This window comes from Ambystoma mexicanum, chromosome 2q (assembly GCF_040938575.1).
Source record: "Ambystoma mexicanum isolate Mex_15411 chromosome 2q, UKY_AmexF1_1, whole genome shotgun sequence".
NCBI lineage: Eukaryota > Metazoa > Chordata > Amphibia > Caudata > Ambystomatidae > Ambystoma > Ambystoma mexicanum.
In genome coordinates this window covers 842,099,318-842,116,344 of record NC_090924.1, presented here as the reverse complement: position 1 = coordinate 842,116,344, position 17,027 = coordinate 842,099,318, and the positions used below count along the sequence as shown (strand labels likewise).

The window sequence follows — 17,027 nt, the reverse complement described above, 5'->3', positions numbered from 1 at the left end:
ATTCAGATAATTTGACCTCCGGTATACGCATGGAACTGCAAAAAAGTCACTCATATAAAGAATGTTTTAAAAGTAATTGCAAAAATCAAAGTTACTGAATTTAGCTGGGTAAGGGAGGAACTGATGAGGAATCTGTAACAGAAATCATCCTTTCTATCAGAAATAATGACAGTCAGTTTAGTAATTACTCTTCTAATGGAAGCATAACCTCCATAGATTACTCATTTTATAAACAGTACACCAGCCATACTACAAACAGGACAAAGATGGGAAGCAGTCTGAAAGCAATTGCACTAGAAAGTTCTGTAGTACCAACCTACAACTCTTTGTACTTTGGTTTTCACTGTCCTCACCCACACAGCCCCTAAAAAGAGGACTTTTGTAGCTCTTTAAAGTTGATGTACCAACATACCTACAACTGGCACCCTCTTTAGAGAGGGAGTAAAAGTGTGCAGCAAAGCCCAAGTGGCTGCTTGACAGATGTCTGAACACCCCACACCCATCTGCAGAGTCATAGTCTTTCCTCTAGTCAAGTGGGCATACAATCCTTTTGGATAGTTCATAGAATATCTTTATGGATAGGACAATCGATCTACAGACCATCTGTTTAGTGATGGTCTTGCCTTTCTTTGGCTCAGAGAAAGTTATGAAATGTTAATAGCTAGTCTATAGTAATTAGACCTGGAATGGTAAAACTTAAGCAACCTTCTAGGGCCCAGGGTCCAGAAGATAAAACTTTCTTCGACCTTTGATGGATGACATGGTGGAATAAAGCAAGAAGATATATGTGTTGCTGCAAGTGGGAACCTAAAACCATCTTCAACTAGAAGACAGTTTAACTCACAAAGTTACATTTTCTATGGAAAATGCAGAAAAAGTGGAAAACTGAGAGCCTGTAGTTCTGAGACTCTTCTGGCAGGGGCAAGAGGAACCAAAAAGGCTACCATGGGGGGCAACATTTCTAGATTATACAGGCTCCTGTAGGATGACATGCTAACCATCCAACCTAATTATATGTCCCAATGGGAGATAGACTTTGGCTACCCGATGGAGGACCAAACCTGGGTCGACTATTCCTCTTCGAGATGCTTGACAAATAATGAATGCACTCTCATACTACTTCTTCATTGGTACTAGCCCCCAGTGTGGCTACATCACATTCAGAACTCATTGGACCCAACGTGCTGGCAAAATTGAGGTGCGTGAGAAACATGCTTGCACATGTGGTGGGATTGCCCCCTTGTTTGAACTTTTTGGGAAGGGGTACTTACCTCGATCGAGACCAATTCCCAAATCAGACTTCCGATGAGACCCAAAGTAATCTTGCTGGGTACACCTGTTCACAGGGTTTACCCCAAGTCTGAGGTGATAACCAAGCTAACAACCCAGCTCCTTTTAGCAGCAAGGATCACAATCGCCCAAAGCTGGAAATCTCCCAAGGGTCCATTGCTATCCCTATGGAGGATCGAGGATCTGGGATATCCTGGTTCCAAAAAAAAGTCAACGCGGCCAAGGAGGGCATGCTGCATCAGTTCACAGATATTTGGGCCCCGATCCTGGAGTATGACCGAGACTTCCCAGCACAAAAACACAAGCCACAACTAGAGATTACTCTTACGAGACTGCTAGAGATTTCGGCAGTACCTCATCAGTTCCCGACAGGAATTGCGCGTAAACAAAGGGGAGGATGAGAACTTTGTGGGTGGATAGAGTGGGATGATCCCAAAATATCGTATCATTATGTGAATGAAAATTGATGTGAGCTACGCAGTTCAAATGTTGCTCAGTGATTGCAACCGATTTGCATAAAGTTGTTTTAAAAAGAAAAGGCTACCATGAAAGAAAGAAGCCAGAAAGGACACGAGTGCATAGGTTAAAAGGGAGCCACCACCACCAAGTAATAACTAGTATAGATCCCAAGTAGTGATAACAAGGGGTTTTGGAGACTAAGCGTTAATGAGGCTTTTAAGGAATTATAACGCCATGCGTACTGCAAAAAAAGAAGAAACCTGAACCGTAGTTCTTTTCAAAATGGAGAGAGCCGTCTAAAGACCTGTAACTGTGCCAATCTTCAAACCTGGCTTGAACAATGACAATAGAAACAGCAACAATGAGCCGTTGGAGTACAACAGGTTGCACTCCTTATCTCAGCAACAACTTGTATACCAAGGTGAACTCCCAGGGGATCAACAGTGCATCGCCCATAGTACCCCCTCTGCAGGCAATTCCCTATAGCAGAAGCTCTCAATTGCTGTTCGAGCAGGTCCTGAACAGCTTGATTGAGGGAAATCCCTCACATGGAGAAGGTCCACACCACAATCTCCCAGTTTAATTCCCACTTGTGAAACACCCGCATGAAGAGTCCGCCGAGTGTTCAAACTGCCAGGTGTGTGGCACTGTCAGCTTCCCCTCGTTCTGGATTTCCCATAACCACCGTAGCATGTCCTCTATTGAAGACTCTGTCCGGTCTTTCTAATGAGGTTTTCCTAAGGTGAGTTTATCATGAGCCCTTGTTAGGCTTTCCTCGTCATACCTTCTCTGTCTTATAGGATCTCCTTTTATCTGGTTAATTCAAGAGTTTTAGACCTTGTCTCCCATTATGTGGGTTTATGTTAGACTTTCTCAATTCTGAAGGCATAGGGGATCTTCCCTTCCTCCCAGGGAACTGGTTTCCTGTCTCTGCGTGATCCCCACCTGGGTTGGTTCAACCCTTCTTTTACTCTGGCCCGACTCACTCTGCAGGGCACACTCTGGATTTTCTGATCTCTTCAGACCTTCCCCTTTCTATCCTGCTCACCACTCCTCTCTCCTGGAGTGATCACTTTCTCCTTTCCTCCCATCTCACCCTCTCTACCCCTCAGGCCAAGCCAACTCCAGCACTGCCACCTACCTTCTTGGTTATCCGACATATGAAGCGTGTGTCCGTTGAGGCTTTCGATGCCACTTTCTCACCCCTTCCTCCCCCTTTGGCTGACTCACACCCTGACACAGCCCTTTCCATGCTCCACTCTGCTATATCCAATACACTTGATGTTCTTGCCCCTGTCATGAGGATCCGTTTGAAGCCCAAAGCCAAGTGCAAATCCTGGTATGACTCAGACCTCATCACCCTTAAACGAATGTGCAGGGTGGCTGAAAGGAACTAGCGTGCTTCCAGTACATCCTCTGACAAACTGGCCTGCCACCTGCTCCAAAAGCAATACCGACTCTGTCCGCACCAAGAAGAGAGCCCACATCCAAGCCCACGTGTCTGCGGCATCCAACAACTCGGCCAAACTCTTAATCTGCAAGGAGCTGGCCAATCCTGCTGCAGTCTCTACCTCTCCTGCCCCCTCCCAGGCCCTCTGCACGGACCTGGCTTCTCATTTGATTTCGAAAACTCAGGACATCCTGTCCTCTCCCTCTTCCTCTCCCTCTACTCTGTGCTCTTCCTCTTGCCCCTCTTTGGCCACCTCTCCTCCCTCCTGCTCTGCCTTTCCCCTGTTCTCCCCAGATGAGGTTTCTAGACAAGTCCAATTTACGATAGTCGTGTCAAAACAGGTTCTCCCCTGTTCCTCCAAAACCATCAAGGACCACTTTGACACCCTGGCTCCTGCTCTGGCTGACTTCTGCAACCACTCCTTCACCACTGGAGTCTTCCCTTCCCCCCTGAAGCACTCTTGTGCACCCTCTTCTTAAGAAACCATATGCCGACCCCTCCTGCCCGGCTAACTATCGCCCGAATCCATCACTCCTTTCCTGGGCAAACTCTTGGAAAAGCTGGCCATCTCCCAGCTTAATTGTCACACTGAATCTGTTGGTTGCCTCCATGACCATCAGTCTGGCTTCATAGCTGCCAAAAGCACGGAAACTGCTCTCCTGAAAATCCGCGAAGACCTGCTCTCAAAGCTCGGATCCAATACCCTCTGTGTCCTCATCTTACTTGATCACTCTTCTGCCTTTGACACGGTCAACCATGTCATCCTGGCTCAACAGTCTCTGCGATGACCTTGATATCACCAATCAAGCCCGGGCTTGGCCGACCTCTTTCCTCTCTGAACGACCCTCCCAAGTCCAACTTTTTTTTTCTCTCTCTCTCCCCCCACCCCTTATGGTGTTCCCCAGGGGTCTAACTCCGCTCCCTGGCTGTTCAACCAATACATGGCACTTCTTGTCCACTGCATTGCCGCTCTCTGCCCCAACCTTCAATGCTATGCGGATGGCATTCAGCTCATTTTCAGGCTCCCCTCTGCCACCTCTTCTAAATCTCTCATTTCTGACTGTCTTTCTGCTATCCAGGAGTGGTGTGCCACCAATGATCTCTGCCTTAATGCTAGTAAGAGTGAGATTCTCCTCATCGGCACACCTGTCCCCTCCTTTCCTGTCACTATCTGGCCGGCCCCTCTTGGCCCTCTTCCTGCTCCCACCTGTGAGGATAAAAACCTCAGGGTCATCTTCGACTCCACCCTCTCAGTCTCCTCACATCTCCAACGTCTCTAAGAAGTCACACAAACAACTGCACCTCCTCAGAGGTATTCTTCCTTTCCTCTCCTTCCCCCAGAAGCTCACCGTCTCCAGAGCTCTAGTTCTCTCTAGGCTGGACTACTGCAACAGCCTCTTTCTAAATCTGCCTGCTTCTACTCTCCGCTTTGGGGTACATTTATCCGTCCAGCAGAACTTGCCACATCACCAAACTGCACTTTTCAGCAGTACCAGCATAATGGATGAGCTGGCTCTGTTGAGCACCATTGCATTGCACCAAAACCACGTTTTGCAGTCAGCGAAATAATGGCTGCGCTGATTTTGCCAAGCACATATGGGGCGAGATGGAACATCCTGAGAAAGGCTGCCAGTGTTTTCCTATGTGCACCAAAGACAAAAATTGAAATGCAGCACTGCTATGCTGCCAGCTCCAAATTTCCCATTGAAAAAGGAAATCTTGTGCATTTTCAAATAACTGCGCCCTGATGCTCATTTCCACCGTTTCAACAGTACACAGTTTTGTTCCAGTGGGACCCAGCTATGTCCCTCCATATTCAGGTTGTGCTCCAGCAAAAAGACGGCATTTCTCACTGAATGATAGGCTGTGTCAGGCAATATCTGTGAAATAAAGAACTTCACTCCAAGCCGTACGGAAAAACGCTTGACTTTGCAACAAAGTATCACAACTAAACTCTTCAAAAGAAGCCCCATCTCTCTGTGCTTATTTCAGTTTCTGTGGACTGTTGCCTTGAACAGATTTCTGTGTAGGAGAAATTGCCTAGGGCTACAAATAATGTTTAGAATCTAGATTTAAGAGAAACCCGCATTGTGAAGAGACAGCAAAGGAAAATTAACCACGTGTAAAATTATTCTTTTTACAAACAAGGAAATGTCTTTGTTAAAGGAAATTGTTGAATTAAAGCCCTGTCTTTGCATAGAAATGTGAGGGGGTTTGTTTTAAAAACACATGTAGGATATTTAACTCCCAACAGTTTTGCTTTCTGGTTCAGGAAAGAAAATAAATAAATAAATAAAAATTTGCTGAAGCAACAGAACAGGTTTTTCCTGGCCTGGCTTCAAAGGACTTTGCTTGCTGGGAACAGGGTCTGCCTCCCTTGAAGTGGACTAGCCCTCGGTGCATATGAATAGGCAAGGGTGGTGGATCTCGCGCCCTCGTCAGACTCTGTGGCAGTGCTCCAGCCTGGTACAATGGATTTCTGGGACACACAGGTGTGACTTTTTAGCAGCACCTCCCTAAACTCAAACTGGGGCGCTTCAAAAGCAACTCCAGAGCAACACTGGAAAGTATGCCCTTATTTGGAAGGCAATGCTGGCCATTTGGGGCGAAAGACTGTTCTGAATTAATAAACTTTAAGACTTATTTCTGCAACCAGAAAACGCAGGAATGCAAAAGTTTAACAGTTTAAATGTGATCTTTGTGGTATTAAAACAAGACATGTGGCTTTCCCTAGCATGTATGGGACGCAAACAGCAAGAAAATGTAAATCATGGGAAAAGTGTATATGGTATAACTTTGAAATTTAATGCAAACATGCTCTGTGATTATAGGTACACATATATAAAATTGTAGAATTTTAAGTGAAATATTTCCCACCAAGGCTTGTGAAAGATAATTAAAATGACTAAACAACATCATACAGATGTGGGAATTGTAATGACAAGCTCAGTGTAAAATCTGCCTATGTGATTTTCAAAAGTGCCACAACTGTAAAAATGTGCAATTTATGTCATAACTGATTTTGGACAAAAAAGAACTGTAGGAGGGAGGGCCATGGGCGTTGTAAGCACACACCATAAAAACTGATGTCATGTCCCTGAAATCCAACCGGCTAACAGGAAGGCGGTAACAGTCATCCCTGACCAATCCACTTGGTAGAGGAATGTCCAGCCAAAGCCTGCCCCCATAGTATAATCCTGTGATGTCATCCTTCTTATATAAGGTGGCATCTCAGAGAGACAAAGGACACTCTTCTAAATGTTCCAGCTCCTGCGCATCTTGATATTCCATATTCACTCTGCAAGATTCCAGATTCCACTGCCATGCCAGAGCATAGCTGACCCTATCCAGACAGGACCATTGATCCAGAAAAACCCCACTAAAAATCCCAATAACTCGGGGAGAAAGGAGAAAGGTGGCTGAATCCTCATTGGGATATCCAGTACTACCTACTTGCCTTGCTCCCCGCCGAGGTGCCGCTGTGCCGTGACAAGACCTTTGTCCAGCTGTTTTCTTCTAGGAGAGCCCGCCGCTGTGACCAGTGACCAGATATTGCCTTGCTGTCCAGAAACTCGGTCCGCTGTCCAAAATACCCCAATCAAGTGCTTGTTGTGAATAGTTCCCTTCCCCAACAACCACAAAATGCATCCGTTGCTCTGTTACATTGCATTAGTTCCAATCCCATAGTAATCCCATAACTGCCTTAACAGAAATCCTTAAAATAGTCAGAATCCTTTGTGTACCTTGTGTAGGAAAATATTTAGTGATCTCCAATGTTAGCGCCATTTTCGTCTCAACTCTGTCCTTGTGTAAGTCCTTAGTACTATTTTCATTAAATTTATTAATTCTCCCTAAAAAAGAGGCACACAGCGTGAAGGGGTTACAACTGCAGCTTAACCTTTCTATTCACGGGTGGCGTTTCTCTTTTCTAGCCACTAAAATCTAGTTTAAGTGAAACTTGTCCTTTCTTTCCAAAACCGATTTCCTCTGTCCACTGCTTTAATTTTTAAAGCCGAATTTCCTTTCCTGTTAAGAATCTCATCCAGTCATTAATTTAGAGTTCCCTTTTAACTTTCATATTATCCCTGTGAGGTGCATTTGTCCTTCAGCATAACAACCGCATTCCGATTTTGTCCGCTTCACCCGTTTTTAAAGCTGTTTTGACATTTAAACCTGTGTAAATTAGAAAATGCAATTTCTACGCGTGTGATTTGGCTGCACTGAGTTTTTCACTTTGAAGTTGATTTTCTGAATTGTATGCCCATTGTTAGGACATTGCTTGTAGTTTGCTAGTGTTTTTACATCCCGGATACTGCTAGAATTCATATTTACCTCACTCATTCAACTGCACATGTAAATCAAATCTTTACTAATTCCGAGTGTTATTTTGTTCAATTGCAAAGGGTTTTAAATCCTCATTGCTACTCCTTTCTATCCACCCAAAATACATCTAATAGGGGTTTGAGGGAGTGTTGCAGGGGGGAAAGCTTAACTGGTTTGCTATCTACCCGAAAAGTAATATTGCTCCCATTCATTTGTGCAGGTTATATTAGAAGAGAAAAAAAAAAGAATAGAGACCAGGCTACCCCTCCCTTCCACATACAAGGGGGTGTTCAAGGAAAAACCTATTCGAAGCTAGTACTTCTTTAAACTAGCTATAGAAGATTAGGAATTCATGGATACCTTGCCACGGCTAGTTTGAATAGAGTCTTGTGTTTACAAGAATGTACACGCTGGATGCAGTTTCTGAAGACTTGTTTTTTAATATACAAAAATTAGACACATTGTCTAAAAGGTGGTCAGCCGACACGTGTTTCGAACCCGAAGGTTCCTTCTCAAGGCATGTGTGTTGATCATGGGTCTTGAAATAGAGAATGGGGTTTGGTTCTTGGTGACCGTATGGTCAGCGGTTCAAGGTTTGCTTAATTTTCAAGGCTGGTGCCTTGGCGTCTGTTTACGAATATAAATCCGAATGGGGAGCTGTCATGACAGTAAAAATGTGTCTGGAATCTGTTACCACACATTAACTCATCACATACTCTGGATCATTGATATGACAAATGTATATTCAATGTGTTTGTTTGACACAAGTGTACCTCTGTCCATTTTTAACATATTTTTCTTAATTAAACTTTGTGTTATCTATATGTCTCAAGATTATTAGTGTGATGTTCTATAGCTAGTTTAAAGCGATATATATTGCCTTCAAGAGCCAGGCCCCCCTGTCAACAAAAAAGAAGGCTACTATCCCATCATTCTTCCTTTTATATTAGAAGGTCAAACTAAGTGTATTCCATCATTTTACAGTGTTATTCTCGCCACACTGGTGATTGCTGCCCAACATTAAAATTATGTGATTTCCTTTGAATTTTAAAATAAATATTGTATCATCACCCAGCGGCCACTGTGGCCTGCGGTATTTGTAAAAGGGGGTGTGAGACGGGTTGGGTGTCAGCTCAATCTGAATTCTTAGGAAATAAAGTAAAAGTGTTTTAATTGTGCGCTGCATCCTAGGCCAGTGGCAAGAGTTCTGGTGTGGTGTGTGACACCTGATTAGAATCCATAACACCGCCCTTTGCAACTCATCCAAAACAGGACTGCGAGACTTGTCCTTGGCCTCAAGCCCAGGGACTGTATCTCTCCAGGACTGAAATCTCTTCACTAGCTCCCAGTGGCTGCAAGGATTAAGTTCCAAACCCTCTTCATTGTCCATAAGGCCTTCTGGGGGCTAGGGCCTCAATACCTTCAACTCTCTCTTCGTAAATATCTTTTCTCGAGGCTTTTGCTCCTCCGCCTCCAACTCTCTCAGGGTCAGTCGCCTCTCCAAGCAACAAGTAGGAGGTAGATCTCTTTCCTCAGCTGCCTTTCCTGCCTCTCTGAAACTTGAGGAGAACCATCTCCGGTTCCGGAAGCACCTCAGGACCATCCTCCTTGCTTCTGCTTTCTCTCTTCCTCTCCCCTGCTGAACTCCTGGTTGAAATTGAAACTGCACTGGTCACCTGGGTACCCTCTGATCTCGGGACCAGGTCCCCTCCCTGCCAGTTGTACTTCTGCACTGGTTGCCCCCCTGGCAACCCTTGCACTCGGGGTCCGTTTCTGTATCCCTATAGTCCACTACCAGTACTGGACACTTGTCTGCACTTACCCCTGCAATTGCCACCAGCTGGCCTGCCTTTTCATTTATTTATATTTATTGTTTTATTTGTTTTACTGTGTGATCCCATATACTGCACTGCCCGTCCCTTACCCCTCGCCCATCTCCTGCACTTGCGCGATCTCAATGTCACCTGCCCTAGTAAGATTGCTGCCCGTCTTCCCTTTGTTCCCCCTCCCTTGCCTCGTTGCACCTTGAAACACTTGTGCATAGGCACGTTATAAATGCCATATCATTATAGGCTTTTCAGTTCCTTTCTTAACTGGTTTGTCTCTTTATATTTCGTCCTCTGGACTGGGACGAGTTTCTCTCTTCATAGAATAACCCTCTTCCCTGACTGGGTTATTTGTTACATGATTATAATTCCAATTACACAGTCTTAGCTTCAATTTCTCCTCCTCAGGACTGGGACAAGTTTCTTCAGATTTAGAATGGTGCCCACAGGCCTCCAGCTTCCCCGGTACCTCTCTATGCAGGGGATGGTGGCAGTGGCCAGCTCTTGCTCGGGTGTGCTTTTTCTTGCTCTTCTCACTCGCTGGCTTCCCGTTCTCGGTTCCTCGTCAGGTTACTGCTCTGCACTCGTGCTGTAGGCCGGAAGCTATCCACTCTTCCCGTACCAGTGATCTCGGGTGTACTACCCACCAACCTGCACTTGTGGTCATGCCACCACCAGATGGCTTGTTTCCCTTTCCTTCCTCATGATGCTTTTCTCACTTCTGCACATACAGGCCTTTGGTGTCTCGTATTGGCGTTCTCTGCCTCGGTGAAAGTCACAGGCTCTGTAGCTTGCCTTCACTCCACCTCCACAAGTCATAATGATGTCTTGGGGTTTCCCCGTCGCACAAGCCTCTCCTTCCTCTCCTACTCAACCCAGTTAAATATACTTCTCTTGTTAAAGAGACTTCTTCCTTTTCTTTTACAATTGGGTTTCTTTTTTGCATTGCCTTCAGCCAACAGTAAAGATGCCACATTCGTTCTAACAGGTAGTCCCACGTGTGTGGCTATGGTAGATGGCCTAAGGAGTTTCTCACAGAAACGGGAATCCTTGTCCCGAGAGCTCCCACTTGCCTCGACCTCTATGAAGGGTCTTGTGGAGCAGGCTCACCTCTCTAGCCGCAAGAGGTGGCTCCTGGGGAAAAGGGAAGAATACCTGCGATTTGTCACAGTAGCCAAACTATCTGGTTATTGTAACTGAACAGCAAGGCTTAGACGTAGATGGTTGAGAGTGGTGAAGAGTACAGTTAAGCACACACAGTGCACTCTTAATACAAATGAACACTGTTTAGGAACTAACCACAATCTTTGTGCTAAATGCTAGGGTGCTAAAGAGTAAGTAGCAGAGGAATCGAAAAATAGGAACGCATACCAGAGGCGCCTTTAATAAAAAAAAACAAAGGGCAACTCAATTCCTAACAGCACCTTCTCTTAATTGATTTAAATTAAGCTTTCTTGTTATTAAGTTGTGATTCTATTAATTTAGATAAAGAATATAGATATTGCGAGTTGTCACCATTACTTGATTGTCATCAGTGAGCCTACATGTGTTTCAAGCTTTTCTCTTCCTCGGGGCTCAAACATTGCTCCTTTGTGGGTTAACAATTGGTTCCAAAAGAGAGACTACATTTTTGATTAAACATCCATGTGGTGTTAGTATCCTTAACATGCAAGTTACTTCAGTGCATCCATTGTCAGATAAGTTAACATGTCCATCCCAAAAAATTATTTAAATACTTAAAATCAGATCATATAATGGTCTCATTCCTTAGTATTCTCATTCACTAAATGACAAATGCTGGTTTAAATAATGCCAGCTGGGCTATGTATGTCCCAATAAGGTGCGGATGAACAATAACGTGATTCTAAACTGCAACTGTATCCTGTGTGTGTGGGTTTCGAGTGATTATTCTGGCACATGCAGAGGCAGCATGCTTTGACGATTCACAAGGTGTTGCCACTTTTCCCCAATGGGGAGCCCTTGTCCATAAGGCTAGGGAGGTGTGGCCGCAACCCAATAGTCCCCATAGGAGGATGTCATGGGGAGGGAATCCCCCTCTGGGGACAAGGACAAATACCTGGGGTACAGCCCATTGAATGTTGTCACTCCTCAATATTCCCTAACCCTCCCCACTGTTCAGAACTATTTTATTGAAAGTAAACCTAGGCGTTGTTGTAACCCAGAAGATAAAGCCAAAAGTACGAGGATGAAGAAGAGTACGGGAGACATTGAGGTAATTAACTTTGCACGTACTGGCACAAGGTGGCACCAAGGATGCATCAGGATTAAGTTATCAACAGAGACAAAGAACGTTTACAATCTGCATGTGAGGAACTGGATACAAGGTATACAAAATAAAGCACTATCAAATGTGCCAAGCTCAGCCGTGTCAAACACGGGTGTGTCAAACCCTGCCGAGTTGGGCAGCACGTGTGGAGGCGAACCAGCGCAAGAGATCCTGGTACTGCCGAAAGACCAGAGGGACGAGGATGCCAATGAAGTGCCGTAGGAGTCCTCCACACGTTCTGCAGGAGCGAACCCAGGCAGAAGACAGAACAGGAGAGCTCAGCTAAGGAACAGACTAAGTTACTCACCGTAGTGACCATCTTACTCCTAGTCCATAGTCCCCTTTCCACCATACTTTTGAGACATTCCGTCCAGTGGGGCGGGACCGGAGCACTTTTGTAAAAAAAAAAGCATCACATTGAAAAATGTGTCCTCTCTTTTTACGCGGGGTACCGCACGTGGCCGTAACCCCGCCCTCCTGAGCTCTGCCCCGCACATCGCCCTTCAGTCCTGAGACCTTTTAAGCAATAACAGAGGATACTTATTAGAAGGGACGGTGGGCGGGCGTATGGCAGAAAGGGGACTTTGGACTAGGAGTAAGATAGTCACTACGGTGAGTAACTTTGTTATACTCCTACGTCCCGTCCGCTTTCCTCCATTCTTTTGGGAGATTACCAAGCACTCCTCACAGGAAAAACGGGTGGCTGTAACTCCCTTACTGAAAGATGTTCTTAAGAACAGCCTGGCTGAATTGAGCATCGGCTCTGGAGCTCAGGTCTAAGCAGTAATGCTTACCAAAAGCTGATGGCAAAACCCACGTAGCTGCTTTGGCAACAGTTTGATGTGCTTACAGAGCGACCAATAGATAGGAGGCAATGAGGGGAAAGCATAAGCTTTCATGTTGACTCACAAGCTGCAAAGAGGACCACCTCTGGCGTGCCCCATTGCTGGAAAAGTTGAAGATGATATTGCTGTTCATCTCACACTCGTAACCGATGTTGACTGGCGACTGAATTAATCTGAGGTGACCCGGTATGTGTGGAGCCTGAAGCTAAACAATATACTGGATGGCCGAGCCAAAATATGTATGGCAAGATCCACAAGGAGAAGAGAGTCTGCGTCGCCCTGCTTGTTGATGTAAAAACTCGCTTCAAGGGAGGTATTCAAAATGGCCCTCGTGGCCCACGGAGGTTGGGCCGCCATTATCACACACCAGGGGCAAACTGCGTCCCAGGAGCAAGTAGAGCAATAGTCTCCCCAGGGGAGTCTGTGGGCCTGCGCACCATCCTAGCCTTGAAACACAGAACCTTGGCAGAGCCGCTACCGGCAGATCTAGGGTGTTTACTCCACAAGTCAGGGGCTTCCCCAGATTTACCCTCTAGTGGAGGATCCTCGTCAGAGCCGGTACTGGAAGGTCTGTGGTACGTGACCGCCTTCTTTCACCTCCTCAACAGACCTGGTATCACCACGGCCGCACAAGCGGAAAGGCTTAGGGATATACCTTACAGTCAAGACCCTCGATGAGGGACTCTCAATTCTGTTGGTGACCGATTTAGCCCCAAGCAGGGGAACCTCGGGTTTAACCCTGGTCTTATAGCCACCTTGAGCAAAACCTGGTATCCAAAGCCACAGCAGAACTGGGGGCCCCTCAGAGGAGTTTGTGCGTCTCGCTGAGTCAAGACCAAAAGGAGTATCCGAATCTGAAGTGTTCTGCTCCCATTGAGAACCGCAGATATTTCATATGTGGGCTATAAATCAGAATGTGCATTTACGCATCCTGGAAGACCACCTGTTATGCTCACCTGATTCCCACGGGGCGTCGATCTGGACTGGCCCGCTTTTGCTTCCACCAGAGTAACACGTAGAGCCGAGATGACAGACTGGACAGACCCACTTAGCTTCGTTTGTTGGACTCGTACGAATATCTTTCTGCAATGGAGAAAGGGAATTAACCTCCCGTAATCTGAGCGATAACCCGCCTTCCCACTCCCCTTGTCTGCCCACAGAACACTCCTTAAATTCCCTCTTAATCTCACCTGAAGATTTGGAAAGATGGGCTTCTCCATCCTGCGTCGAGCGCAGGGGCGCGTAGACGACCAGTTACTTCACTGGCGTGGAGGAATTGGTGAGTTCCAGTATTGACTCTAAGTCCAATTGTTCGTAAGAGTTCAAAAGTCTGATCTTCACTCTGCCAGATTCCTTGCAGGTTGCGGATTTAAACCACCAGAAGAGTTCCAAGTGGCTATTGGTAAGATCCTGGTAAGTCTATTGTGGTTCTCCCCTTTGGGGCCGGGGTACAGCGATGATGCAGAATTAACTGCGCCGACCCGAAATGAGGTGAGTACCCCCTTGTGGTAAATCAGGTAAGTCTTTGGGGGTTAGGTTGTATTGTCCTTGTTTTTTCCCCCTTAGGGGCCGGGGTGCGGCGGTGATGCGGAATTGACTGCGCCGACCCGAGATGAGGTGAGTACCCCCCTGTGGTAATCAGGTAAGTCTTTGGGGGTGATTTGTATTGTCCCTGTTTTCCTACCTGTTCTTGTCTCCCCCAGGTGTTGAAGAATGGCCTGGAGATGCTGGATTTGCGATGGAGTAAAGGAATGCAGCCCCGGTTGGTGATTTCAGCGCGGCTCTGCGAGGTGCGTGGCAATGCACCTGAGAAGGCTTCTCTCTTCCAGATCGACGATGTGCTGGATCAAGGATTCAGGTAAGGGTTTTGTTCTGACCTCTTCTCCTTTTCTTGTTCCAGGTGTTCCAGGGCTGAAGCGGGCGTGGCTGAAGACTGGAGCTGCTGAAGACACGGTGAGCGTTACGCTGCAGCAAGCAGAATAACGCGAAGCACGTGTGGCTGTCCGGGTGTGGCTTAAATAGCCTTGGAAGAAGTCCCAGGTAAGTATTCTTCCACAGCCCCACCCGAGAGGAAAGGAGTCCCTGAGGTAAAGTAGTCCCTTTAAGCCTCATTTGGCTTGTGGCTTCGTGCAGCATGGTCTGCATCAGGTAGGTATGCAGCATGGTCTGCAACTGGTAAGATTTCTGTAATGAGCCTGGCGCCCATGGCGCCAGGACTGACTTTATTCTTATGAGCCTGGCGCCATAGGCGTGGGGACTGTAGCCAAAGAGCCCCTAACTGGGGTTTTTGGGCATGCTTCAAGTGGCATGATGCCTGCTTCCGGGGTTGCTGGGCCTGGTCTGGCTTTCCGGGGGCAGGCATCGTGACACCACCACACTGAGCCAACCTCCCTTCCGAAGAGAGGACTTTATTTGGCAGGGGGTGATCAACTTGAATCTCTCTCGGAATGACCGAAGATAGTGTGCAGGCCAGCCTGGTTGAGCACTGTGAAAGGACAAAAGTATTAACCCCTCCCTTGCTCCATGAGTGGAACAGGTTCCAACGCTCTGAAGTATAGATGTTTCTGTACCTCTGCTCTGAGGGAGGGCATCCCGATTTGTTGGAGGAGAGGTTTGAAGGTTGGGGTAGGAGGAAAGGGCAAGTGAAAACCTGCCTAAACGACGGACAAACCTCACCAGTCTTCGGTGATGGTTTGCCACACCTGCAGATGAGACGAGATTCATCCTCCCACCAAAGTGTAGTGTGACCGACAAAAATATCATTTGGTGCTTTGTCGCCAGGGAGATTACCTGTCCCTGTAGAGGAGGCGGATGGCAGAGAGAAAAACCAACCACCTTGCCGGTGCTGGCAGATCTAGGATGTTTAGTGGACAACCTAGGAACTGACCCAGAATTAGCCTCCAATGGAGGAACCTCGGCAGAGCCGGTACTGGAAGGCCTGTTGCTGATCACCTTCTTGTCCCCTCGACAGAATCGGTACCACCACAACCCCGAGCGTGGTACGGTCAAGGAATGTACCCTACCGACAGGACCCTCAGATGATCACTCGACTCAGTCTGTACTGTATTTAGAGGAACCTTGAGTTTTAACCCGGGACATGTAGCTCCCTCAAGAGAACCTCGAGCCGTGGCTCGGTGTGACAAGCACCAGAAACAGAGACCTCAGGGAAACTCCAGTAGCCACAGCCACAGACGAACTGGGCTGAACCTTAGCACCCAAATGGTGAACCTCGGAGCCATGTCTGGTTTTGGTGGGTCCTTTGAGGGACCCTCAGCGAACACTCTGGTGCACCGATTAGGCCCTTGAGGGACCTCAGGGGAATCCCTGGTAATAGACCTACACAAGCCCACCCGGTCATGGAATGCTCCCACCGGGCGGAGCAGCTCATCGCCGTCCTCCTCCGCTTAGGGCTCATCCCAATGAGGTGAGGACAGAAGACCGGTCCTCCACGCCTACCGTCTCAGGTTTTAAAAGAAAAACTGAATTGGAGCAGCCGGGGCCAGGGAGGAACAGGAGTGAAAGACGCTTGAAATACGTCCTCATAGGGTCAGAGTGCATGTGCATCTGAAACTTCCCAAAAACTCATCCTCATCCGAGGGCTTAGGTGTCGGAGAGGAAGAAACCACTCGTAAGGGACCTACCCCCCACACCTTCACGAACACAAGGAGGATGGTTGCCAGGACGGTCCACCACCGGCCGGGTACACATAGATCAGTGGAGCAAAATCAGGAGGGAGCGAGACAGTATGAGGCAGCGGAGCCCAAGCACGCCAGTCAAAAGAAGGGCACAACGGGTTACTATTGCCGAAAGATTTGCTCCCAGCACCAGACGTTGCAAACGTAGGTGTAAGGAAGGTATCCAAAATGGCCGCCGTAGGCCACGCAGGTTGGGCCGCCATTTTGTCGCCACCTGTAGAGAACTGCGTCATATGCGTAGCTGTGGCAATTGCCACCTCAGGAGAGTGAGGGAATTTAAGTAACACTTTAGCCTTACAAGGATCCTCGGCAGAGCCGGTACTGGGTGGTCTTGTATGTTAAGTCGACATCTTCGAACCAGTCTCAAAATTAGCCTCCAACGTAGGAACCTCGGACAAGTCGGTACAAGAGGGAATGCGGTCCGTGATCCCCCCCCTCTTTGCGCCCCCCCCTGACAGAACCAGTACCACCACAACCCTGAGTGTGGGACAGTTGAGGACAATACCTCACTGACAAGACCCTCTGAGAAGGCCTCTCAGATCTGTCGATAAAGACTTAAGCCTCCACAAGAGAAACCTCAGGTTTCAACCTGGTTGCAGCGGGGAAAGATCCAGAAACTGAGACCTCAGGGTGAACCCTGGTATCCCAGCACCCAGCCAAACTGGGCTTGACTTTAGCACTGTGATGGTGAACCTCGGAACAATGTCCGGTATTGCCAGGTCCGTCAGAACCCTCTGGGAATCTCCGGTACACCCGTTAGGCCCTTGGGGCACCTCAGAGGAAAACCTGGTGACAGAGCTACAAGAAAGGCCATTAAAGTTCTCCCTCATGGGGTCAGAGTGCATAAGTCTC

At 47.3% G+C, this 17,027-nt stretch overlaps 1 protein-coding gene across 2 annotated transcripts in view; it reads right to left on the bottom strand.

Annotated features, from left to right (window-relative positions):
• KIF5B (kinesin family member 5B) overlaps positions 1 to 17,027 on the bottom strand; it is a 1,711,571-nt gene that overhangs the window by 99,812 nt on the left and 1,594,732 nt on the right. The gene's annotated exons all lie outside the window — the stretch shown is intronic.